This window comes from Symphodus melops (genome assembly GCF_947650265.1).
Source record: "Symphodus melops genome assembly, chromosome: 20".
Classification (NCBI taxonomy): domain Eukaryota; kingdom Metazoa; phylum Chordata; class Actinopteri; order Labriformes; family Labridae; genus Symphodus; species Symphodus melops.
Genome location: NC_136710.1, coordinates 15,945,353 through 15,971,428, shown reverse-complemented (window position 1 = coordinate 15,971,428; position 26,076 = coordinate 15,945,353). Strand labels below are relative to the sequence as shown.

Here is a 26,076-nt window from a genome sequence, read left to right as displayed (position 1 = left end):
CAGAGTGAATGGGCACGCACCATCCGACGGAACAAAACCGTGGCGCTGACGGACCACGGTGCTCACAGAGAGTGTGTAAATGCGCATTGAAATTCAGACACATTCTTGCTTAACCTACTTTCAATAAACGATTCTCTTGTCTTATCTGCTCTTCGGGCACAAACCTTATGTGACATCGAGCTTCCATGTTTGTGCTTATAGCCCAAGAAGAATTGCCAGCTTTGGTTAAGAAGTAGCCTAATAGCCATTGGACTACATGAGGCCAGAGATTGACTCATACAACACATTATTGGTGGGCCACTTTGCCAAACAAGAAAAAAATACTCCTCACAATACATTGCATTGTGCTCTAACATAAATCCAAGCTAACAGTGATAAGTGAGTATGTGAGACACAGAACACGCTGCCAGGAGTTAAAGAGCAGGAAAAGGAGGTGGGAGTGAGATTGGAAGAGCACCAGTTACCTTCCCAGAGGGCAGGTACCTCTTGGTGGGCAGGAAGGTATAAAGTGAGATGAGAGAAAAGAGAGCTGGGAATAAATGCGAAGGTACAAGGAAGTCAAGAAAGATTACCAGTGATGAAGTGAGGAGGGGTAAATCTGTGTACGGAATGCAGACAGCGTGCGATGTGTAAGAGGTTTAAAGGTGTGAGGGTGCGAATGAGGACTACGAGATAAGGACACTCAGGGGAGAAGGAGAGGGGTGAGACTTTGAACTTCCAGTGTATAGGCGCATGAGCACACATCAAACTGTGCAAACATCCAGTCTTTATTTCTTTTTTTATTTTGGAATAAAAACACTTTTGGTGTCTGATTGACTTCATTCAAACATTTGGAGTAAATGTAAGCATTTCATACGTGTGCACAGATGACAGTGTACAACAATAATAAACAAACACATTTTTTTCTCCGCTATTCTATTTTGTGAAAATGCAGGCAGTCACAGTCTGCATAGAGAAGGGATTTGTGGGCATGCTCAATAGGTCAGGATGCAGGAAAGGTAAATTAGGCGTAAAGAAAATGGGCTTTCTGCCTTAGACAGAAAGGTTAATGGCTTTATGAGATTGCAATGACATATTACTGCAAACACCTCCAGGCAAATAAATAATTTGATTGAAATATCTCGCAAAGCAGTCGTTGCAGCCTGTTGTTAATGGAATATTAAATCCCCAGGCATGTTTAAATGTTTGATAATGGCTTACAGCAATATGAACACGCGTGTATGTGACAAGTTAAACAATGATTTACTCATAGTCTGTTACAAGTTCAAAAAAGTAAAGTACATTTCTGTTTTTAAAGTTATGGTTAAATCTGTTTTAAGGTTGAATTAATAAATATGCATCTGTAAGACAAAGCCCTATTGTTAAAAAAAAATACATCTCAAATGCTGCAGTGGTGTTAATCTCTTTTTTCATTCCATCCATCCATTTTTTTTCTGCGCTATCCAGGGCCTTGCCGCAGTCGAAGTTGCCCCAGGCGTTCCTTTCCCCAACAACCTTTACTGGCTTTCTAGGGGCATCCCCAGGTCAGAAGGGATTTATAGTCCCTCCAGCGTGTTCTCAATCTACCCCCGGGTCTCTTCCAGGTGGACATTCCTGGAAGCCTTCCAATGGCAAGCAACTAGGAAGCATCCTAATCAGATTGACCCACCTCAACTGACTCCTTTCGATGCAAAGTATTCATGATCTCATTCCTGTAAAGGTCAGAACCATGAGGTGAGGGTTGGAATGAAGATCGACTTGTGTGTCCAGAGCTTTGCCTCGCAGATCTCCTCCCTCTCCACCACAGTAATCAGGCACAACACTGCTAACGCTGCAGCAGTCTGTATATCCATCTCACACTCCAACTACTTATTGTTTTACTTAAACTGCAAAAGAGTCTATGTCACCTGCAAAGCATTGTGATGAATCTGAATCTGAGATTTTGCCATGAACTACAGTTTCTACTGGCCCCAAAAGCCAAGTGATCCCCATTCGGTCCCATGTTAAAATGTACATCTTCAGAGCAGAAATAAACGTATTTTAAAAATGTTTCTGCAGTCAATATTTCCAATCTATTAAAAGCCATCCATGGGCTTTACAATGCCTCTTCAGGAAAACCGTCTGTAAAATGAAAAAGAATACCATTTCCATGTTTTATTAAAGGTCCCATATTATGCCCTTTTTGGGGTTGGGGGTTCTGCTAACAGGAGGAGGTAGGAGAAGCCGCATTTCCGTGGACTTTGATTTTTTTTTTGAGTGCGTCCCTCTTTGTTTGTATCGAGGAAAAACTGCAGAACTGTCACAGGAAACTTTTATACATTTTTTTCAGACAAAAAAAGGAGGAGACCTTGTCTTATCATTGTTGTGATTGTTTCTCATCATTTTTCAAGGGCAAACAATTTGTGCGTGCATTACCATTTCTAACAATAAAAGCTTTCATGTGTGTGTTATTTTAGAACCTTTAAAAGCCAAGCAACAGAAAAAGACAGCCTGCCCTGGTGTCTTCAGGGGCTCACGACTCAGGGGCCACATGAAAGGGCCATTAGCAAGGTCACTTATACGTCAAGCAGTGCTAATGCTACAAGCACAAATGCTGTTCTACTGTACAAGCATCAGAAAAGTCTAAAACACTTTGGAGGAATTCTCTACAGAACAGCAGCTCCCCCTGGGGCTCTGCAGTGGCAAACTTAACCTCAAACCACATATGTGACACCTGCAAGTGTCTATGTGTAGATAGTGTGTCGGTGTGTTGAGGGGAAAGGAAGAGGGACTGTGTGTCATGATACATGTGTTTACTACCCCTGTATCAGTTTAGCTCATCAGACAAACCACAAGAAGTTGTGTCAGATAGGCATTGAGGTGTGTGCTCGTGTGTGTGTGTGTGTGTGTGTGTGTGTGTGAGTGTGCTGTGTGTATCCTGGGCTCAGCTGTCAGGTCTCCCTGGTGGACCATTAACGCTGATGCTTGGCTAGAGTCTATCAAGTGTCGGATATCAACATCACCCTTGTACATGAAGACACACACACGCTCACACACACACACACACACACACACACACACACACACACACTCACACACACACACACAGAGGCCCTCTACCTCGTCACCTTGGTCTGATGGGATATCACTGGGGGAATGTACATCCACCACCAAAGACAATTTGTCTTGATAGGCGAGATCGTAGCCCCATAGCGATCTTTCTGTTCCTCTCTCTCTGCCTCATCTGTGTCCCTCGGGTTGCTGGATGTGTCCGAAGGTAAAAAGCACGACTGGCTGACATGATGTTTTGGCTGATTGACGACAGGCTGGCTCCCCACATGAGTGGAGAAACAGCCTGTCTCCCCGCCTGGGGTTTATACGAGGAACCGAATGAGCACTGGCACATGGATGTTAAGCAGTAAATCTTCTCTTCAATGAGATCCGGGTGCTGCCTGAAAGCACACAGCGTCATTCAGATATAACTGGGGGTAGCACTCATTATATTTCAGCTTAAGTGGCTGCAGATAGCAGCATGAAAATAAGCAGAGATTGAGCAAAATTCAAAGTTTTATCAAATGAGCTGGGTAAAATCCTGGCAGGCCTCAGCCCACCGACTGTGGATACATGGCTCTGTAGTGGGAGAGTGACGGAGGCAGATGTTTGGCTGTGTTATGACCCTGGTAATAGGACAGACATGTGGCTGTCCTGCATCCAGAGGAGCAGGTGTTGCCACAGAACAGCCATTACCATTTGCATTGATGAGATCAGGGACTCAGCCTTGCAGCATACTCGATGGTTATTGCACCTAAAGTAAAACATAAAATAAATAAATGTGCAAGCTGGTAAAGTTAGCAATCCTACCCTAAAAAAATTTGTAAAATATTCCCAGTGGGACTTGTTGAGATGATTAGTGAGTGAGTGAATGCATCATGTCCAAATCGCATCATCATTTTTATCTTGTGTTGTTTCACTATACAAGTCATTTAATACCCTATTTGGCACTCTAAATGCTTATGTGATATTTAAACCCTCTCTAATTACAATTGTTGGTCTTGTACAGGGATTAATGCAGGCAGAAATTAGGAGAGTGGTATTCTGTATAAAATTGAAAAAGATAAGGTGTAATAACTGAGGATAGGACGGAAGGATGCTAAAAGTCGATGGGTGAACAGTGAACTGATATTGGAAAGGGAAGATACAGGGTGGAGGGATGGATGAGGAGAGGAGGTGAATAAATGGGCTAGTGTCCCTTTAACGTCTTCTGACGTCATGCTGATGCAGATCTGCCCGGCTTGATGCGAGCAGAGGAGAGGAGAGGGATGCCGTAAAAATTAAACTCCTCAGCACTAATTTTCTCATCCCTCTACAGGAGAAGATTGAGAGCAACCCTCCACGTCACCTTGCACACAAAGAGTGGATTAATACGCGCTTCACCGCTGAGTGACAAGGCCGTCAACGCGACAGAAACTGCAGTATACACGACACTTTTTTTTGTAGAAAAGCGACAATATTGAGGTCAGAGGAAAGCGTTGCCAGGGCGACCAGCTTGCTGGGGAGGACACTGCGGCGCGCGCAGGGAACCGAGCTTGCGTGCCTGCGAGGCTGCGCACGTGCGCGCGCGTGCCAGAGCTCGCTTCGACGGACACGGCATCCACACAGCGGCAGCAGCGGCGGCAGCAGCGGCAGCATCTTCTCACAAGACTACCCGGTCCACTGAAAACTCCACGTCCACCTTTACAAATACGAGCGACAGCCAGCCGAGGCTTGAACCAGGAGCAGGTGTGTCGGTTGTTCTCCTCGAGGAGGATTTATGGAGTATTTATCGACGACGTTCCAGAAAAAAAAGCTCAAAAACTGAGTAGCTGCGGTCATTGGTCAACACAGATAATACTTCCCGACTGTCAAATTCACCGAGACCCCGCAGAGCTGTTCGGGTTATCGGGGGTCATTTTGCTGTTTTAAGGCGTCGTAAAAAAAGAAACCCTTCCTGAGGTGAAAGGGACTGTCAGCTGTGAAATTAATTAATTTATCTTGCCGTGCTGGAGAATACAGGGACTGAGCTGAGCCGAGCGTGCCTGCTTGGACAGGGAGTCATGCTATGTCCTGCTGTATTTGCTGTGTGATGCAGTAGTGCAGTCTTATTTTAATTTTGATTTGTTTTCCGCCTTTCCCTTTCCCCGTCATTGTCGCCGGTCATGAAGTACCACCTGCAGCCCTAGTTGGATTGAACGAGGCTCAGCTGTTATTGTTTTTTTTTTTTTTTTTTTTTTTTTTTTTTTTAAACGAGCACTTTTTGCTCGCTTTACATTTAACGCTGTCGGAGGAAGATTTTTGAGAAGAGGAGGACGAATACATCTTGACAACAATTGGTGGGAATTTGGCTCCCAACCAGCCACGAGCGTCACAAATTAACAGGTAGGCTTGCTTTTACATTATCTCTGAAAATAAGATCTACACACATAAATACATTGTTTTAATTAAGTATTATTCGAAATCTGCATCTAATTTACATATTCAATTGCATGTCTTCGTGCGCGCGTGCAGAAACAGGAAGCCTTTACAATTGTACAAAGATTCTGTTTGTGAGCTTGGTCACTGGCTTTGATATTTGTTGTGACAAGCGATTCTAAAAGATTTTTTTTGTGTGTGAAAGAAAACATAATAATCTGGTGATAATATGTTAAAGCTGTATAATAAAAAGAGGAAACGTAAACTGCAAAAAACCCCACAAAAAAAAACCCACACTTGTCATAAACATGTCTAATGACATGTCTTGTTTTCTTTGCCAATATGGTTTCTGCTTCACGTTTTGGTATGTTGAATGTGTGTGCATTTGCTGTAAGGCAATCTCCAACATTTTACAATGCATCATGCAGGCAAGCTTCATAACAGAGAAGATGTATCCACCATACCCACAAGGAGGTCTTGGGACTCAGAGATCCTTTTGATGGAATGAGACAAACAGAGGCTGCTATTCAGTGAGGCTGAGCTAATTTCTCTGTCCTGGCAACATGCAGAATTTGAAGCTTTGCTGAGATGCCATCGATGCTGGATTGGTCACGTGTTGTTAACTGTGCTATTTTTTTGTACCTCAGTATTGTTTGAAGAAGAGTTGAAAGGAATAACATTTCAAGGAATAGGTTGAAGGCCAACCAGTCTGTGATGCAAACACTCACTAAAGTCTCTCTTCTACATTAAAATCCTTTAAAATGTTAACGAACTTAATATGAGCCTGTTTTCATGGGTGCTTTATACTTAAAAGACCAGAAATGCCATGACCATGAGGACAAATTCCCCTTAATAACCCCCCCCCTCCACACACACAAATTGATGCGCACACACAGCACGAAGAATGGGGTGCATTTATATGCTGTGGCTGGTGTTGTGGGGCATTCGGAATCGGCAGGGCCTGCGAGATGATAGAATTCAGCAGGGACAAGAAGACCTCTGTTCTTATCTGCAACGATGAGGAAGGGGAAGGCAGCTCTGCTCAGCTCACCTCGGCTTCTCTCCTCGGTTTTTAGGCAGCTAGCCTGCCCATATAGCAGATAGTGAAATCTACTCTATGGGGAGAAAACATTTAAATGGAGTCGAGGGGAAAATATGTGCAACGGTGCTTGTGTTAAATAAATGTTGCCGCGGAGGAGTTGATATTTATCTCACTGGTTAGTTGGAAATGTTGAAGACCTATGGAGATGTTTAAAGGGGATAAAGAAGGCTCACTAATGCAGTCTGTTAAAGGGATTGTAGTTATGTGGGAGAAAAATGAAAGCAATGAGGAGACATTATGGAGCGTTTCTACAGCAGTGCGTTACCTTACATTTGTTTCGTTGACTGTTATTTACACTTTTGTGTGTCTGAACCGATATGCAAGGCCTCATGAAAGCCTGCTCAATGCTTTTCAAATTGGAAAGGAAAGCTGGAGGCAGATGTTGTTTGGTAGATTGATGGCTCCTAGAGCAGGTCGCCAAGCAGTCAACAGATGCAAGCTAGTGTGCTGCCAAGGTGGGTTGAGATAGTCATCACAATCAGTCCTTAAAATTCCCATCACTCCCGTGTCCTACTGCTTATTTTATAACTCACTATTTATTCTGTGTGTAGATAAATCAGTGACAGCCGGCCCCCCCCTGTGCGCGGGAATGTTTTTCTGACTGGCTGACAGCAGTTGCTGCTAATTTTAGGTGAGAGATGTCATCAGTGTAAAAAATCGTCAGCATTATGGCAGCTGACATGTTGACTGGAGAACAGGGGACCCATCTGATGAATGCGGGTGAAATTAAATGTTTGTTTAGTAAAAGCGAAATTAATTAGTAAAGCAAAGGCTGGCTGAACACCAAGTCCTCAGGGAGGCGCTGTTGCTCATATCGCCCGTCTGTTATGAGAAGCAGATGAAGGAGAACAATTTGTCAGTCATTGCTTTGAAGGTGCAGTATTTATTTCAGGACTGCTGGCATCATTTTGTTTCCTCAGTAGCTGTATGTCTCGTTCTTCTGGATAACTTGAGTAGATGTAGGCGTTTATGGGCGGCTGTGGATTAGTTAAAGTTAGTCGCCTCTCAAACGAAAGGTTGAGGGTTCCATCCCCAGCTCCTTCAGCAACACGTCAGATGTGTCCTTGAGCAAGACACTTAACCCCAAATTGCTCCTGTTGCTTTGTTTGCAACGTTTTAGATCAGTTACTTGTGATGGTCACATCACACCATCAGTGTGTGACCAGGTGTGAATGTGTGAGTGTGAAAGCACTTTGAGTAGTCTGTAGACGAGTAAATTGCTCAAGTCTGAGGTCTATTTACCATATGGCAGAACATTGATTGCTCAGAAGTTGAGAAAAAATATTAATAAAAGTGTCTCTAAAGAAAATGCATATCATGGTCGGTTTCTTTTGTAATAAATAGCCCAGGTAAACTCACTTCCAAGAGAGCTGAATATTTGTCCAGTTTGTGCGCTCACCTATATAAATATTAAAAGACAAAAAATACATAGTTTGAAGGGCATTTTGGATGTGGCTGTCCTGTGGCTTTAATGACCACCTCTTGTGTTGAAGTAATAGAGAAATATGTCTCCCTGCGATAACAAAAGCCTGTTGTTGTGTTGTTATTCGTGCCTGGCAATTTGATTGTTTCAATTTCAAAAATGATTTTGACTTCGATCTCAGTATCAAACAAAATAATCATGGTTATCATGTTTTCCACCATTGAACAACCATAGTTATCTTCTATGTAAACTGATCTGTCTAACAAAGTCAATGTGTGTGTGATATCACTGTGCAGCATCGTCGTGGGTTTAAGTTTTTTTTTCTTTGGTTCCACTTTTAACTACTTTGAATTCTGTGCCATCCATCCATCTGTGTTTATAGAGGCTTTGGAATAATCGAAAAGCACATTTCAATATCAGCTGCTGCTGAATTCAATATGCTGGAAGTGGCTTTTTTTCCCTTCTTTAATGATAAAGCAAAGGAACCATTTTTCCTGGGGCTGTGCAAAGTCATCAAATATTGTTCAGACTCATTTTTAATATTAAAAATAAAACAAACCTAAGTATTAGCACGTCATATTATTCACCCTCTTTCACAGCGGCTAATGTCCAGTGTTGTACAATGGGGCAGTGCATGCCTGTCTGCAGTTGACCAGACGATATTCTGATGAATTAATTGAAGAGGTAAATATAAATAACTTCAATATGTATCGTTGAAGGTTGTTCTCTGAGGCGAGTACCTCCATCTTCCGAGCGTAGTCTCTTCTGTTTTGTTGTGGTTCTCTTTAGAGAGCTGGACTCCCACAGTCCCTCCACAGTGGCCGCTCTCTATCCTTTGTCTAAGGCTGTTGAATAAGAGCTTTGCTCTCTGGGCTGCAAGATGGAATCATGACAGAAGTCAATCATGACGGAACTCACTAAGTTCCCCCTCATTGTTTTTCAGCTTCAGTCTACATCTCTGCTGCGTCCTGCCTTCATTTTGTTTGTTCCCTCTCATCTTGTCTTTCTCTCACATTTGTTTTTTAAATTTCTACCTCTGTCTCCTCGCCTTGTCTTCAAACCTCCATGTTGTCTGTCATCCTCGGGCAGACTTTGCTGTAGTGTCCCCCCAGTGAGCTTATTAAGGTGAGAATCAAGGTCAAACACTGTGACACATTCGATAAAAACAACCTGATGTGTGCTTTCTGAGTCTCAAGCCAACAGCCGCAATAACAAACCTTTATATCCCCGACCCCTCCTATCTCCTGCTGGAACCAAGGCTGACCACCGCTCAGGATCAATGGACATTTAGTCTCTACTTCAAAGAGATAAAAGCCCAAGAAAGTCAAAGACATGGCAAGAAACCACCCACAATACCCATCTCCACTGTGGGGGCGGACCCCAGTACGGCTCTACATTCCCGTCGACAGTGTAAAACCTGCAGAGATTAAAAACCACTGTCGAGTGATCCTTTTTTTACCCGTGATTTTTAAAGACATAATTCCATTCATCACAGAGGTGTGAGACTACGATGGGATTTCCTGCCTCTGTGTTGAAGAGTAAGATCCTGAATAGAAGGCATGAAACACATTTGATGGAATCGACATCAGTCAAGTCAGCAACAGCTGGGATTAAACACATCCTTCTTTCTGGCCAATCAGATTGACTGACAGTTGGAATCCATGTTCCTCTGAGTCGTGCGGCTCATCCCTTTAGCAATTGGTTGACTTCCCTTTATTGTCCGCATTGGAATTTCACCTGCGTGCTTTGTTTTAGACTTTAATACCCCTTTGCAATCCCTTTTGTAGACTAGGGATTTTATACAGAAATCTCAGTGCAACATCATTTTGGAGATTAAAGTGTTTAAGAAAAATCTCCCATGTTACTTATTACATTGTCTCTTTAACACAGAACTACATTTCATTTGTGTCTCACACGCACACACAGCGTTACATAGGGAAGCATATCAATTGAGTGAGTTATGGTATTGACAGCATCTCAAGGTCAGGAGTAGCCACATCTTTGCGAGTACTCCACAGTATACCCTCAGCATCTCAAACAAGCCCAGGGGTCAACAGGTCTGGAGAGAGGCAGGTAGGCAGGTCGCTAGTTCTACCTTCTTACCCCAGACAGAGAGGAAGAGAGAGAGCGAGAGGGGAAGAGAATGTGCTCTGAAAGTCAAGTGACCTTGGATGTCAGGAGGAACCGTAAAGAGCAGAGGAAGGAGGAAGAGTGTTTCAGAAAAGCAAACTGTGAAGAGGCAAAGCACACGACAAGCTAAGAGACGTCACAACACCGCAATTTCTATTTTGCAATCCTAACATCTGCTGTACGCTCCCTCTTCCCTGCTGTTGTAGCCACATTAGTATGGGCTGACACACCAGCACACATATTAGTATGAGCTGTCAGTTGGAGCACTAACAACTAGCCAGAGAAAGACCTGTTGAATCGTTATGCTGGCAAAAGAAGCAGCAGCAGTTGCGGATGTGTTGGCCAACATACTGAAGTGTTATCACTGTGGCTGCACTGTATAATGATGAGGGTTGTTATAAAAACACACACTCTCTTCAGCCGGCACACATACACACACCACTCTGACTAGCAGCCTAAGCCAGTCAAACATAACAAGCCTCTGTGGCCGTCCCTTAGTACAAGCAAGGCTGTTACCTATTTGATATCCATCTGTTGACATAAGCGATGATGGTTCGAGTGCTTAAGTTTGAAGCATGGCCAGAGCTGCCTTCTAATGGCAACACTTGGGGATGCTGAGACACCAGTCACCGCTGTCAGTCTCCCAGGGGTAACTGCTGCTAAGAGTGCTGCCTTGATGAGCTCTGGTTGAGCTGGGGTTTTTTTTTCTGTACCATTTATGCTATCTCTTCTACTATTAAGGTATTTATTTGACTCCGTAGGAGTGCACATACTTTGCGTGTCACCCCTTCAGCCCAGCTATGCGCGCCTCAACCTCTCCACCTCTGAGCAAATGGAGCGTTTCAAGTACTTCCGTGTGCTGTCTAGCTCCGCTTGATGCATTGTTTTGGCTGCTGGGCTTTAGCTGTCATTATGGCGGACGCTAATGAAAAGAATCAGCCTGTTCTTACATAGTGAATTAGGATGTCTCCTTCTTGACAGGCCCTTGCAAGATTCAGGATATGCTGGTGTGTTTGTGTGTATGCTGGTTGAGGGGGGAAAAAAAAAGCAGAGGCAAGACAGTGATGAATGAGTACCCGGATGGCAGCGTTACACTTCCACGCTCGATGATGCCAAGCAGGCAATGATCTTCGCTGTTATTGTCACAATCAGCAAAGAAAACAATAACCCTCTGGAGGAAAAAAAAGGACACACAAATATGCATGTGAACACACAACAAGAGAGTGTGCACGTTCTCGAGGGAAAAATGCCTCACAACCGCTGGCACGCCTTCCTACTTTGATTTGTTTTAACCAAAGGCACATTCTTTTTTTTGTTTGTTTTCTTCCTGTAATATTTAAGGATGCGGCATGTGTGTCCTCCATCCTTCATTGAAAACAATGTGTGTTCTTGAATCATTCATCTGCGGCTCTTCACACTGTCTCTCAAGGCTGGAGCAATTGTTCTGCTGACAAATGGTAGCAGGAAAAAAAGAGCTAAATTCCAATCTGTGTGGATCACTCCTAGGCCTAACTCTCTGCATGGGTGGATTTTTTTTGTGTGTGTGTGTGTGGAAAATACAGGTAGCATCAAACAGCACAAGGGACATAAATGTCAGTGTTCTGGCGCTTACTGAACTTTATTGAGTGCACTTATCTGCTACCCTCAGGCCTCAGTATCTTGGTGAAAATGACTCATCTTTCCTGTGCAGTGCCCTTCATGCGTCCCTTTGGAGGCTCTGAACTTAACCAAAAGTGCAAGAAAGGGAAAAGGAGGTGATTTTTCCGGTAAGGAGGCGAAAGTGATCACAATAGTAATATAAAAGAAAGGAAATACAAGCATATGGACTATACGAGTTGAAGAACAAAGAATGTACAAGTAGCTTGTCAGGGGAGGGGAGCTCTACTGCAGGAGGAAATATTGGGTCGTCATTTTAATTAGCTAAAGTAGGAGGATGTAACCTTGATCACATGCTAGCACCAACAGTTAATCAGTGGTGGTATTCTATGCAGAGACATGTGTTGTGTGGATTGCCTTTCAATGCTGAAAAATGGTTGGTGGGTGTTGTTTCTGCAAAGACAAGAGCTGGGAAGAAAGCACCCAGAGCTCCCCTGGTGCTTACATGAAACAACCTCTTTCCGTTTGGGTTCAGACACCAGGGACTTGGCTATAAGAAGGGGGCGGCGATTTAAAAAGGCTTTGAGTCAGCAGGATTTTTCCTTTCTGCCTCACTTCTCTCTCCTTCAGAAAGGAATAAACATATTTGAAATGAAAAGCTCTGTCCTTTTGAATTGAGCGTGTTTTGTATTCTGGAATACAGAACAGTACGCTTTGATGTGTTGACATGTGTTTTCTCCCTTTTCACAATTTTCTACCGGCATTCAAGTGAATGTGTGAATTGATTTTCCAAAGGTCTCTGAAAGACTGCCCCTCTGGATTGTGTTTGTTGACATCTTCTTCTGCCAGACTTTGACTAATCTGAGGAGGTGGAGAACCATTGATTCATGTCGGTGGCCCGATAGCTCATAATCATAACTAAAATTAAAGAGTGCCATTCATTCTTGTTGGATAGTGTAAGACAATTTAGTAAAATACATGAGGGAATCAGGCTTGATAGTTAGCTCCATAACCTACCTCTCCTTTTGTCAACCTGCTGACCTCCACCAATTTACCCTTCCATTCCTCCTCCTTTTTCTTTTCCACTGCTCTCCAGGCCAGCCTCTGCCCTCTCCATTTTCTCCTCTCTTCACTTAATTAACCCATTGATCAGGATGCTCATAAATTAGCCCTCTGGAGAGGCCCTCATAGAGCACTCCTTCCTTTCTCCCACACCCCCCACACCCATTAATCCTGGGCCACACCACTGTTACAAACAAGGTTCCCGGAGCGACACAGGCTGCAGTGGTGTCATCGCGTGCTGCCAGATGTACTTTTCAAGATTTCATTTGATTCAGCTGAGAGCAAAAAACTGAAGGATCGTGGAATTGGGAATTACAGCAAGTCGGAAGCTTGGAGTTGGCTAGAGGTCAATGCTGCCCTTGTACAACCCCTCAATTCATTAGACGCACATAGCTCAACCTTTTCATGGCAGCCCCCTTGTGTCTGTAAATGTTTTCCCCTTCCTTCCGTCTCTCTTTTGCTCTCTCCGTCTGACCTGTTCTCCAGAGCAGGGTGCGGGGTGCCTGCTCAGAGATTTGCCCAATTAGGAGAATCTCCGAGATCATTATGGAGGGAGGCCCCACTAACACCCACTTCTCAACATCCTCTTGCTATTATTTCCATTTCTGTCCTGCCTCTTCACTCTTAATTGCTGTTGAAATTGCTTGTACCGGCCTAATCAGCTCCATCTTAACTCTCTACCTCGAGCAATAATCATTGCCTTTATTTCCTTTATCAGTATACCTTTTTCCTTATTTGCTAAATAGCATGCTTGACGCTTGCATGACTTTCCTACATATGTAATGCCGCACACATTGCCCGATGGTGCATCACACCTTAAGCCCTCTTTTCAGTTTTCATCCTTTTCTAAAAGAGTGCTAAGTTGAAGTAAATGGATCTGAACTCGAAATGTGTTTTATATATCGTCTGATTTTGGGTGGGTGGATGGTTTGATTTAAAAGCCGAGCCCATCTGTACATGATTCATGCATATCCCGAGGTCTCCTATTGGGGCCACAGCCAGGAATGGAAATTTTTCCTGAGCCAGAAGCTGTGTGCCCTTCTGAGGGTTTTCTTAATATAGAATTATTTGGAAAACGGCTGAGGGGAATAAGAGAAATATTTCCTGTTAAGAGAGTAGCAACAAGAACTTTGTCACAATAATACTCACATGGAGTGGGCTACAGTGGAAATAGATTTATCCGCCACAATTGTGAGGTTTTCTCCTCAGCTTTGGTGCGTCTAGCTGCACACGGTGCTTTATCAACACCTTTGGCGAGTCGCAGCTGGGAGGGAGCCACACAAGAATACTTTCTTCTCTGCAGTTCAGCAGAGGCTCAACTGTAGACTGTGTTTTAGAAGTGGACCTAACCACCTTGGTGTCTATCTCTATCTCTGTCTCCAAGTCGTGTGCAATATTTGTGCACCATGAGTATGTGTATGAATTGGAGCTGTTATGCAAACTTCTCTGAAATTCTAACAAAGACATTAAAAGGCCAATTGTGTGATGGCCTTAGTTTATTGGTTTATTAGACTGGGGATATGCACAACTCAACTGTTGAACCAGAGTTAGCAGTAAAGCTAATTTGCATTCTTTTCTAGGAGCAAAAGAAAGATGCTCTTCTATAATGGTTTCCATGGCTATGGCTGCTATTAGACGATTTGTTACCGTATGAAGCCGTATTTTTTTTTGTTGAACTATAGCTCTTGCGTTAGTAGTGAAATGCATTCAGACGCTATTACCATCCCTTGTGGTGTTCTGCAAATGAAAACGGCAAAGGCAGTGAAGGTTCAAAGGTGCAGGGTGCCTGCAGGGAACATGTGTGCATGCCTGTGGCTGTGATGAATGGATTCCTCCCTGCCACTGTGGTGGCCTACAGTTGGTATGACTTGAGGGAATAGATCCTGAAGAAGAGGATATTGCCGGAGATCCGACTCAGGCGGCCTGCTTTGGGATTACATGTCTTTGTCCTATGGAGGTTTGGCCGATACGTCAGAAATAGATAGATAGATAGATAGATAGATAGATAGATACTTTATTGATCCCGAGGGAAATTCAGGGCATCCAGTAGCAGTATACAGACAGGCAGGACACAAGACACAAGACATTGGTTACAGTACAAAACATCGGTTACAATACAATACACACCCGCTGTCCCCCCTCCCCTCTCTATACAATAATCCCTCAAACAAGATTTAGCAGCCCCTATGTGACTAAGAGTTAAGGCATTAGCATAAGATTTAAAACTTATGTAGCATGGTGTACCTAACCTGTGAGGAGAGAGAAGCATGTGCGCTGTTTGCATGAGAGAAGCATGTGTGCTGTGTGTGCTGTGTGTATGTACAGAGGTCTTTGAGCTTATGCCCGAGGTGTGAGTACAGTCGTTAAACAGTCGTTAAACAGTCGTTAAACAGTGAGCAGTGATTTGCATTAAGTGTCCTAAGACAAAGAGGTGAGACTAGGGATGATTCGGGTGATTGCCAATTAAGTACCCAACTATTGAGGAGCATATTAGCATTAAGTGTCGAAGACAATAGAGTGAAACTTGACCTAGTTAGGGTGATCATGTCAACCCTTACAGATGTAGCATAGCAATACAGTAGGGTGGAACCAGATGATTAGGGTGATTATCGTTAAAGTGACCAGTGCTCAGTAAGGTGACCATCAATATGCGTTAAAGTGTCCAACTGGAGGCTGACTCTGAGGTCAGCAGTGCAGATGAGGAGTGAGAAAAAAGTGAAAAAAGAGTCCAGGGATCACCGTGCGCTTCTTCCCTGCCGTGACAGTGAAGTGTTGTACAGTCTGATGGCCAGGGGGACAAAAGAGTTCTTGAGTCTGTCCGTGGAGCACGACTGTGACAGCAGTCTGTCACTGAACATGCTCCTCTGGCCGGTGAAGGTGCTGTGCAGAGGGTGGTGTGTGTTGTCCATGATGGAAAGCATTTTGTCCAGAGACCTCCTCTCTACCACTGTCACCAGTGAGTCCAGCTCTGTACCCACCACAGAGCCGGCCCTCCTCACCAGTTTGTCCAGGCGTGCTGCGTCCCTCTTCTTGCAGCTTCCTCCCCAGCACACCACGGCGTAGAAGAGGACGCTGGACACCACAGACTGGTAGAACATCTGCAGCAGCTTTTTGCAGATGTTGAAGGACCCCAGCCTTCTCAGGAAGTACAGACGACTCTGTCCCTTCCTGCAGGTAGTGTCCATGTTAGGCGACCAGTCCAGCTTGTCATCCAGCTGCAGCCCCAGATACCCGTAGGTCCTGACCACCTCCACGTCGACCCCCCCGATGGAAACAGGTTCTAGATGTGGTTTGTTCCTTCGGAAGTCCACCACCATCTCCTTGGTCTTGGAGGTGTTTAGCTGCAGATGGTTGTCACTGCACCATGTCACAAAGTCCTTGATCAGGCTCCTATACTCCTCCTCCTGTCCATCCCTGACACAAGCAACTATCGCAGTGTCGTCCGAGTATTTCTGCATGTGGCAGAGCTCAGAGTTATACTGGAAGTCAGAAGTGTACAGGGTGAACAGGACAGGGGAGAGCACGGTCCCCTGTGGTGCTCCGGTGCTGCTGACCACAGTGTCAGATGTGCAGTCCTTCAGTCTGACGTACTGTGGTCTCTCTGTGAGGTAGTCCGTGATCCACCTCACCAGGAACGAGTCCACCCTCATCTCGGTCAGCTTGTCTCTCAGTAGGAGGGGATGGATGGTGTCGAAGGCGCTTGAGAAATCAAAGAACATGATTCTCATCACGCTGCTCCCTTTGTCCAGATGAGAGTAAGCCCTGTGTAGGAGATAGAGGATGGCATCGTCCACGCCCACCTTTGCCTGGTATGCAAACTGCAGGGGATCCTGTGCGTGTTGGACCTGAGGTCTGAGGTGTTGGAGCAGCAGCCGTTCAAAGGTCTTCATAACGTGGGATGTCAGAGCGATTGGTCTGAAGTCGCCCGACTCACTGGGGTTTTTCTTCTTGGGGACCGGGGTGAGGCACGAGGTCTTCCAGAGTACAGGAACCTTCCCAAGCCGCAGGCTCATGTTGAAGATATGCTGAAGTGGCTCCCCCAGCTCAGCAGAGCAGGCCTTTAGCATCCTGGGACACACCTTGTCTGGGCCGGCTGCCTTCCTGGGGCGGAGTCTCTTCAGCTCCTTTCTAACCTGGTCTCTGGTGATGGTGGGGGGGGAGGGGGGATGGATTGTCTTTGGGGGTTGTGTTTGTCCTGGTGGAGGTGTTGGGGGGAGTGAGAGGGGGGGGAGGTGTTGGGGGGAGTGAGAGGGGGGGAGGTGTTGGGGGGAGTGAGAGGGGGGGAGGGGGTGTGTAGAGGTGTGCTGGGGAGGGGGGGCGGGGGACAGACACTGGCTGCAGCGACGGGGCTGTCAAACCTGTTAAAAAACAAGTTGAGCTGGTTTGCTCTCTCAGGGTCCCCGTCTTCTGCGTTGTTATTTTTATTCCTGCAGCCTGTGATGGTTTTCATGCCCTCCCAGACCTCCCTCATGTTGTTCTGCTGCAGCTTCTGTTCTACCTTCCTTCTGTACTCCTCCTTTGCTTCTCGGAGTCTGACCTTGAGTTCCCCCTGCACACGCTTCAGCTCTGCCTGGTCTCCCTCCTTGAATGCCCTTTTCTTCCTGTTAAGGATCTCCTTGACATCGCTGGTGGTCCAGGGCTTGTTGTTCCGGAAGCAGCGCACAGTTTTAGTGGGAACCACAACGTCCATACAGAAGTTCATGTAGTCAGTTGTGCAGTGTGTGACCCCCTCAATGTCATCACCATGAGTCTCTTGCAGGGCACTCCAGTCAGTGGTCTCAAAACAGTCTCTGAGCGCCTCCTCTGCCTCAGGAGACCACTTTCTGAAGGTGCGAGTAGTTATCGGTTGTCTCTGGATCTTAGTCTTGTACTGTGGCTTGAGTAGGACCAGGTTGTGGTCGGACTTACCCAGAGGTGGTAGGGGGGTGGCAGTGTAGGCGTCCTTCACGTTTGCATACAGGAGGTCTATTGTCCTGTTCTTCCTGGTGGGACAGCTTACAAACTGGTGAAAGTCCGGTAGTGTGGAGTTCAATGTAACATGGTTAAAATCCCCTGAGATGGCAATGAAAGCATCCGGGTGCAGCGTTTGTAATCTCGCGATGTTTGAGTGGATGACGTCACACGCAGTCTCGGCATGTGCACGGGGTGGAATGTAAACACAGACCACGATCGCGTGAGAGAACTCCCTCGGCATGTAATAAGGACGGAGACCCACCGCCAGCAGCTCGATGTCTTTGCTGCACGTTGCCTCCTTTACAGTAATATGTCCATGGTGGCACCATCTGTTGTTAATAAACAGCGCGAGTCCTCCTCCTTTCCGTTTACCGCTGAGTTTCGTGTCTCTGTCTGCTCTCACTGTAGTAAAGCCCGGTAGATCCACGTTAGCGTCCGGGGTGTTTTGAGTCAGCCAGGTTTCTGTGAGGCACATTAAACTGCACTCTCTAAATGTCCGGTTGTTCCTCACGAGAGCAGCCAGCTCGTCTGTCTTGTTGGTTAGACAGTTTACGTTCCCCATAACTATCATCGGAACCGAGGGCTTGTACTTCCATCGCTTAGCCGCGAGCTTAGCCCTTAGCAGAGCCCCAGCTCTACAGCCTCTGTACCGCCGCCTCAGCTCATCAGGTATCGGGTGAACGACGCCGGCTTGTCCCGCTGACCGGAGCGAGAGCAGCGTCTCCCTTGAATAAGAAAGTTTTCCGCTGCTATTTCCACGAAAACACGAAAAAGTATCCATAGGATACATGAAGTTATACACTGAAAGTGTACTATAACAACTATAAAACTATAAAAGTAGAAGTTGGCACAGAGCCAAGACAAACAAATAACATATCACGACAAGTACGACAGGGACGGAGCTACTGGATATGCGGCCACTCACGTCGGCGCACAGGTGACGTGAGAGAAAATAAACATGTCTTTTGAGCATATAAACACAACGAGGCAAAGCAGGGGCTTCAGTCACCTGCTGTTACTTTCTGGGGAAATAGAAGAGCCTCAAGTTCTGGTGAGGTGAGTGTCCTCTTGTTTGTCAGACCACATTGACTTAGATATTGCAAGATTGCTGACTCGTGTGTTCTCCTGTGGCTCAGCCTGTCACGCACTTGCTCATATAAGCAAGGACACACACATGCAGGTTTAACAGCCCCGGGCATGTTTCACCATAGCTGTCACTGCAGCATTAGAGTAAATATGTTTGGGAATTAGCTGATCTGCCAAGTGCCTTCCCTAGCTCACAAGTCTACTCTGTACAACATTTAAAGTGCTATTACATTTACTCTAGTCATAACCACACTTCAAGGTCAGTTGCAATAGACAAGGGTTTAGAGGCAGAACTAAGCGGAGAACTCGTTTAATATTGTGGTTTTTATGCATTGGAGTAAAGCGGTTCTCATGGGTTCTAAAAGTCAAGGTCAGTGATATCACTATCACATGCAGCGAGACAGGGAATGCAACATTAAGTGCCAACTGTATCCCTGGACCCATCAGAGCCTGCTGGATCCCAGAACTTCATCTGCTGGTGTCACCATGTTCACTGACAGAGGAAAAGGCATAGCAGCAACAGAAAAAAGTTTCAACATCCTGGGAATTCACGTTCCTTTAGTTAAAGTGGCATGGCAGTTTTCAGACTCTTGGTTCAGGACTTGACTGTATGTTGAACAAAGCTAGACATGGAGTTCTGCAACAAATGGAAACTAGGTCAAATATGTGTAGTTAGGATTTAAAAAGTCTTCATAAGTTTAATAGAATTTTTTTTTTATCTCTTTAAAATCTAACGTATGTTAATGTAAAGAAATGCTCTAAGACGTCCCTCAAGACTCCATATTGATCTGTTTTAATGATAAACTGCTGGATGATCTATAAAAGAGTTGTGAACATTTTCAAGACTTCAATACATTTTCTCCACCACGTTTTAAAAAAGAAATGATCTCCATTACTGTTAAAGGTCAATAGAATCGTTAAATAACACAACGTCAGCCAACCTTAGAACCAAAAGCTGCAGAGAAGACTGCCATTGATTTGTGCATTTAGACAGTACAGTATGCAGCAGGAGTTTGGGTGCTGTTTTTGTTTCTGTGACATCGAACAGGAATCAATATTAGTATATAGTATCTTTTACATCGGAGCTCTGATTCTTGAAAATAGATCTCAATTTATTTATTAGCTGGGTTTACTTTGCTCAAGACTTTATGATTGTTTACCATAATCCATTCCATTATCTTTAACCTGGAAGCACTGACGTGGTAAATAATGACCCGCTGTCTGTCGTCATAGTGCAGCTCTGTTCTGCTGATGTAAGCTTTGAAACCGCAGCTGTAATACCCAACGTCAGAATATTGCAGTATCATTTCTATTTAACATCTTCCAAGCTATGTGAAGGACCTTTTATGTGTTATCTGATTCACCTTCACTCATGTTTTATTTAGTTTTCCCCACAGAGGACTTTTATTTCTTCAAAGTCAAATTCTGTGTTTTTTTAAAGGGATACTTCACCCATTTGCATGAAGCTTTGTATCATTAGAAACATGGTAGTAATATTGAATGGTCATGAATCCAAACCTCATTTTTCCCTGAGCTTCATGCAAATGGGTGAAGTATCCCTTTAAGACAAGATCAGGAGTTTTGGTACATTTGGCCACTCCAGTTCCCCTACCGTCAGTGATCCTTGTGTTGAACGGTGACACTCTAAATCAGAACAAACATCCAGTCTATCATGTTATCTACAACCGATGCATGATGGGTACAGACCCTGGCACAAAGCAGAAAGCATCCTTCAGATCGCTGCCGGTGTCTGTGATGGAGTGGCTGCTGTGGTGCAGGACCGTTGTGGGCTCTTTGCGCCCCATTATAGATGACAGGCAAGGCGCCGTTCGCATATATAAACAGGTTTTTCTGCATTGAGAAATGTATGAAAGCAGCTTTGGAGAGATAAATGCAGAGAGAGAAAAAAGGAGATGAAAGCTGAGCGCAGAAGTAAAAGATGAAGCATGCGCAGAGTAGAAGGAAAAGTTTTATGAAGCCTAGTTACTCCATCATAGTCCCAGTCATATGAAGTCTGGTCTCAATGTGATAATTAGATCCCTCACTCAAAAACCATTGAAAAATGAAGTTAAGGCCATGTATCACCATTGAAGGAATCAAAGTGAATTGCAGGGGAGTTATTAAATCTGCTCTGCAGTCTATCAGAAGTTAACGAGACCAAAAGAAGACAAGCAGCAGAGAAAAGTACCAGGTCCTTGCAGGTGAGTCACTCGGAGTTGTCTGCTTTGATATGTTCCATAATGAAGGAAGAGATCGCGGCTTCTTTCATACACTTCAGACACAGCTTGATGCATCAAAGAAAGAACTTGACTGCTGTTGTCAGAAGCTCGAGGAAAAGAAGGAAGGGCTGGTCAGCATGAAGTGCAACGTTGCCAGTCAAGTGGGAGTCCACTTTGGTCTTTTTTTTTTTTTTTTTTAGGGCAGCAAAGTGAGATATGATTTAATGGTTAGGAAACGCTTGTTCTGCACATTTGGAACCTGTTGGGTTGAATTTGACTGCAGAGTCAAGGATGCAAAGCTAAACCATTATAACCAGGAGGTTCCTGAAATTTATTTATGACAGCTAAAAGAAAAAAAAGAATCATCCTCATGACGCTCTTGAACTCTGCATGACTCTACTCCGAAAGTGATTAAGAAACACAGAGCAGGCTGTCATGAATTTGAGATCACCCCAGAATTAAGGGAACTCACTAAAAAAAGAAACTGTGCAAAAAAAAAGTAGAACAGCAGGTTCTCTCAGTCAAATTTATAAAAGGATACAGAATACTGTCACAGTATTAGAAAAAGAAAAGGAGATTGTTGTTATGTAAATAAAATTACAGTCAATTATGTTTTCTAAATGTGTTCCCTTTACCTTTAGTAGTTTATTCAATGAGATGAGCGGTCTTGACTACAGCGTGTTCACAATGGTAGGACTGTGTGATGCTAGGAAGGTAGAGAAAGCAATGCTCTTTTTATGTCTAAGGAGAGTAGCTGGAGAGAATGTAAAAAAAGAATAATGTAGGCTCGACACACGTCTGAGCACACTTTATGACTTGAAGGTGTAAGTAGACACTGCTGAGTACAAACCTGTGTATACTTAGACACATTGAACATGTCCAAAGCACTCGCACAGTTTGTCTTTAGGGGGACGTGCATCATTGAGTGTGTGTACAGTCATGAACATAACATACAAATAGTTTGTAGAAAAGCATTAACAGTAAATGTATGCAGGCAAACCCAGCATACTTCATCACACTTGGTTGAATGTAAATTAAAAGTCAAAAACGCACACTTAAAAACCACTTCAATTCTGTCATAGTAATCTAGATTAACTGCATGAGGTATCCCATGTGGTCATTTATTTGTACCTTATTCAGTCAGTAAACATTACACTCAATCTAATCTTTCTAAAAGGCTCAATTACTCACACAAGGACTAGAGATTTCTCATCTGGGCATCTATTTCCCCCAAAGCAGGTGTTACATGCTAATGATGTTTGAGCCAATGCTTGTTATCTGAAACCAAATCAGTGCTTTCATTCAGATTATGCATACATTTAAACTTCCAAACATGGACGCTCACAGATGTATACCTTCGTTCACTGTAAGTTCTCTTTTTGTTTTCTGTCTCCATGTGCGCTGCGTGCATCTGTGTGGTCGGCACTTCCGTAAGGCCCTAAAGCAGGTGTTGCTGAGAGATTGTGTTTTTCAAGCTATTTCTGCTCACAGGTGGACACGGACAGTCAAAGCAACACATCAACGCTCCCCAGACAATCCTCCCATTTGGGAGCCCAGATGTTTTAGCAATGGCAGGACTACTTTAGATCTATGTGGGTGTGTGTGTGTGTGTGTTTATAAACACAGGTATTACTGCAGTAATAGTGCTTACAATGACATTGAGGGGGGGATAAACAAGTGTAAGGCAGTACAATGCTCTGATTGTATCTGTCACAAATACGTTTATTTTGTACTTAAAGACGTTTAATAGCCTCAGACTGGATATCTGACTTTTGCTGCAAATACATTTTGTGCCATCTTGCCACACAACATACATGCTCCTAACTGCTCCGAAGAAGATAAACATCCTCGAGGCGACATGTTTATCTACAGGTTAATGCAGCACAGGAACATTCTCCGTGATCGCCGATAAGACACAAAATGGGATCTGAAGCGCGTCTCGGCCTTGACGGTGACGCATCTGGTCTTCTATGTAGGTGTACATTTTGTGTGATGCTGAGATTAGAGCCCTATTTTCAATGATGCGGTTGGCTTTTAGAGAGTGACGTGTGGCCTCACTGATGCCGTTGCTCTGATGTAAAGCCATATCCCATTACTGAGACCTCGGCATTAGCACTCAGTCACTTACCTCAGGGAATGACAGACGGACAGAAAAGAAGAGAAGGAGAGAAAACCAAGGGGACACGTGAGATTACGGAAGGGGGGGGGGTTGTCGTCGGCTGTAAAAGATGAGGAGGGCTGGCTGAATGAGGAATAGAATTGAAGAGGGGGGGAGCATAAAAGAATGGGTTGAAAGAGCAAAGATGAAGTGAGAGACTGAGCCCTGCTGCATGGATAGAAATAGAAAGGGGCAAGAAGAAACGGCAGAAGCATGAAGAGAAACCAAGGCAAGACATTACAAGGAGGGGAGAAAGAGAGAGCTGGAACACCAGATAAAAGCCGATGATGAAGATTTGATAGTGTGGCTGTGAAAGAAATAGAGTGCATTAGGGAACAAAACCATGAATGATGCATCAAAGAAAGGGCTGTTTGAGTTATTGGGGCTGGGAATAGGGTAGATGGGGTTGGCTTGAAAAGAGAATTCTATAAAAAAAAAAGGGGGGGGGGAAATAAAGGCGATTGGCAACAAAAGAGCAAATGGAGGATTACTGCGGATGGCAGGAAGACGAAGAAAAGATGGAATGAAGGGGGAAACATGTGAGATTAGAGGCGGAGAGGAGTCATTCCTGGACCGGTGCGACAGGAAGATGAATAAGAGAAAGGTGAATGAAGAGGGTGAGGTGTGCATGAGCAGAAAGGAGAGCTACAGGGGGAAATGCAAGAAAGAAGAAAATATAGCTACATGGAGAAAGACTGATGAAAACAGAGGACAGGTCATTATTCTGTCAACCTCTCTCCCCTGTAGATTGATCCAGTGACACACAAACATACAACCCCTCCACACACAGGAGCAGTGGACGTTGAACCTGCATTGATTTGATTGGGATCCTGTCTGGTCCTGTGTTGGCCTGTTGTTTACGAGTTCCAGGCACAGCGTCACACACATGCACACATACAGCCCCGTAGTTTACAGCCTGACTGCAACGTTGCCCTTGAGTGTGTCCATAGTGCAGACACAACCTTCGATCTGCCACCCTCGCCCAGTAAATTCAGGGCTGCTTCAAAGTAAAGCTGACAAACAGACAGCCTTTAGGAGACTTTAAGCACATGGTCAGACAAACATAAGATCTCATAGTGATGGCTTTGACCTATTTCAAGTTTGACCTATACAATTTTAAATTTTTAATGAAGCAGTTCAGATGAAATGGGGAATAAATGTTTGAATTAAAATGTTTCATAGCAGTCAATGATAGTGTGTCATTAGTACCACAAAATCACTGAGAGAACCATTATAGCTTAAAGCTAAGTCATTTTAAATATAAAACGACGATTGGCATTGGGATTGGCTACTTTTTATGAAATGAACACAGCTATCCGTGTGGAAACATTTCTGCTTGGGGTAAATTAGGCTTATATAAAAGTAGGAGGTAAAAGCCCAATGATTTAATTTACCAAGTACTATATTATGTCTTTATATGCTATTATAGATTTTGCTATAAGCTCCAAGGTGAAATTCAACCATCTCACAGTATCAGCAGCATTATCAGCCTGTTTCTTTAATAGTTATTTGGCAACTAAAGCAAACCCACCCCCACGCCTCAGCGTTGTCTGCCGTTGGTCTGACTTGTCCTTATGAGGCAGCTTTGGGTCTTGGGTCTAGTTTTTGGACAGGTAGTTGTGCATTAACAGCTAGATCGATGATTCACAACCTTTTTTTTGGAAGTCCCCTCCCCTACTTAAAATCAAAGAAAAACCTGAGTCCCCACAGGACTCGGGACCCTTCGACCTCCCAGAGATCATGGGGCATTGGGAACCGATGGGTTAGATGATTGGTAGCTGGTTGAGCCCTGAAATTTGGTATACACGTCCCATTTTGGAGATTTTTCTCCTTGTTCCAAACTGACTGTAGATTTGTTGACAGCAAAAGTGTGTTTCAATACATGTTGTTTTGAAACCAAAGGAGCAGTCGATGCATGCTCATTGATGTAAGAGAAGAGTTTTTATCATTGTAAAAAAAAAGGAACAACCCTGAAATGTGTGGTTATGGTGGTAGCTCTCCACTTCCTGCATTTGGCTTGTCAAGAGGGCAGGATTCCAAAAGTGTGGCGTCTCTTTACAAAGACAATTTGTTTCTAAATATTTTGTTGGCTGGACCATTTTCAAGAACATATCAATCAGTGGTAGCATTAGGGGTGTAAGATCGAGTGTGCTGGTACAGGCTGTTTGGTAAACCATCCAAGTGTCTAATATTTATTTCGATTCAAGGTACTGGAACTGGACCCAAGTGTAGATACTGAAAGAAAAAGATAAAACGAAAAGGCAAACAAAACTCCTTACAAAAAGTGTTTAAACAAAGTCCATCAAAATTCAACAAAAAATCCACAAGGAGAAAACGAGATAAACCCCAGGAGCACAGGGAGACACCCGACAAAGACTACATCCAAGAACTAACAACAACGATCTGACACAGAAAGGAAGAAACACAGACACTAAATAAACACAGGTGAGGACAATCAGGACTGAAGGTAACACAGACAGGCAGGACTGAACACAAGACCAGAAACACTGAAGACAACTACAAAGTAAACCATGAAACCCTGAAGACACATAGAGAACTCGCAAAACAATAAAAATTACAGAAATAAAACAACAAGGACTGAACTAAGAAACATGAACACACAAGGGAAAGAAGCAACACGAAGGAGTCATTTAGAACTACAACAAGATAAGAAATCCAAACTCTGAAAATACACAACTAAACAAAACAAAACCTATGAGACCCAGCTATCAGCTAAGCTGTATTTCAAAATGAAGTTTGTAAATTAATGCAATTGGTTCAAATGCAGTAAAAACAGAACACATATATTCCTCTCATGATTTCTTGAGAAATTGAAGTCATAAAAGCTGCCACCTACACATGAGTTTGAGGTGGGTTTTTAGAGTCAGTAGAGCACAAAAAAAATTCAAGTAAGTGGAAGTAACTGATTTAATTCTGTTAA

The 26,076-nt window shown here is 44.1% G+C and overlaps 1 protein-coding gene across 2 annotated transcripts in view; it reads left to right on the top strand.

The window, feature by feature from the left end:
* The first annotated feature begins 4,187 nt into the window (after positions 1 to 4,187).
* The window catches only part of LOC306841788 (neuroligin-2-like), a 216,698-nt gene continuing 194,809 nt past the window's right edge, over positions 4,188 to 26,076 (top strand). For both annotated transcript variants that reach the window (XM_079371776.1, XM_079371775.1), the window contains exon 1: positions 4,188 to 5,373. The gene's annotated coding sequence lies outside the window, so the exon portion shown is untranslated. The remainder of the gene's footprint in view (positions 5,374 to 26,076) is intronic.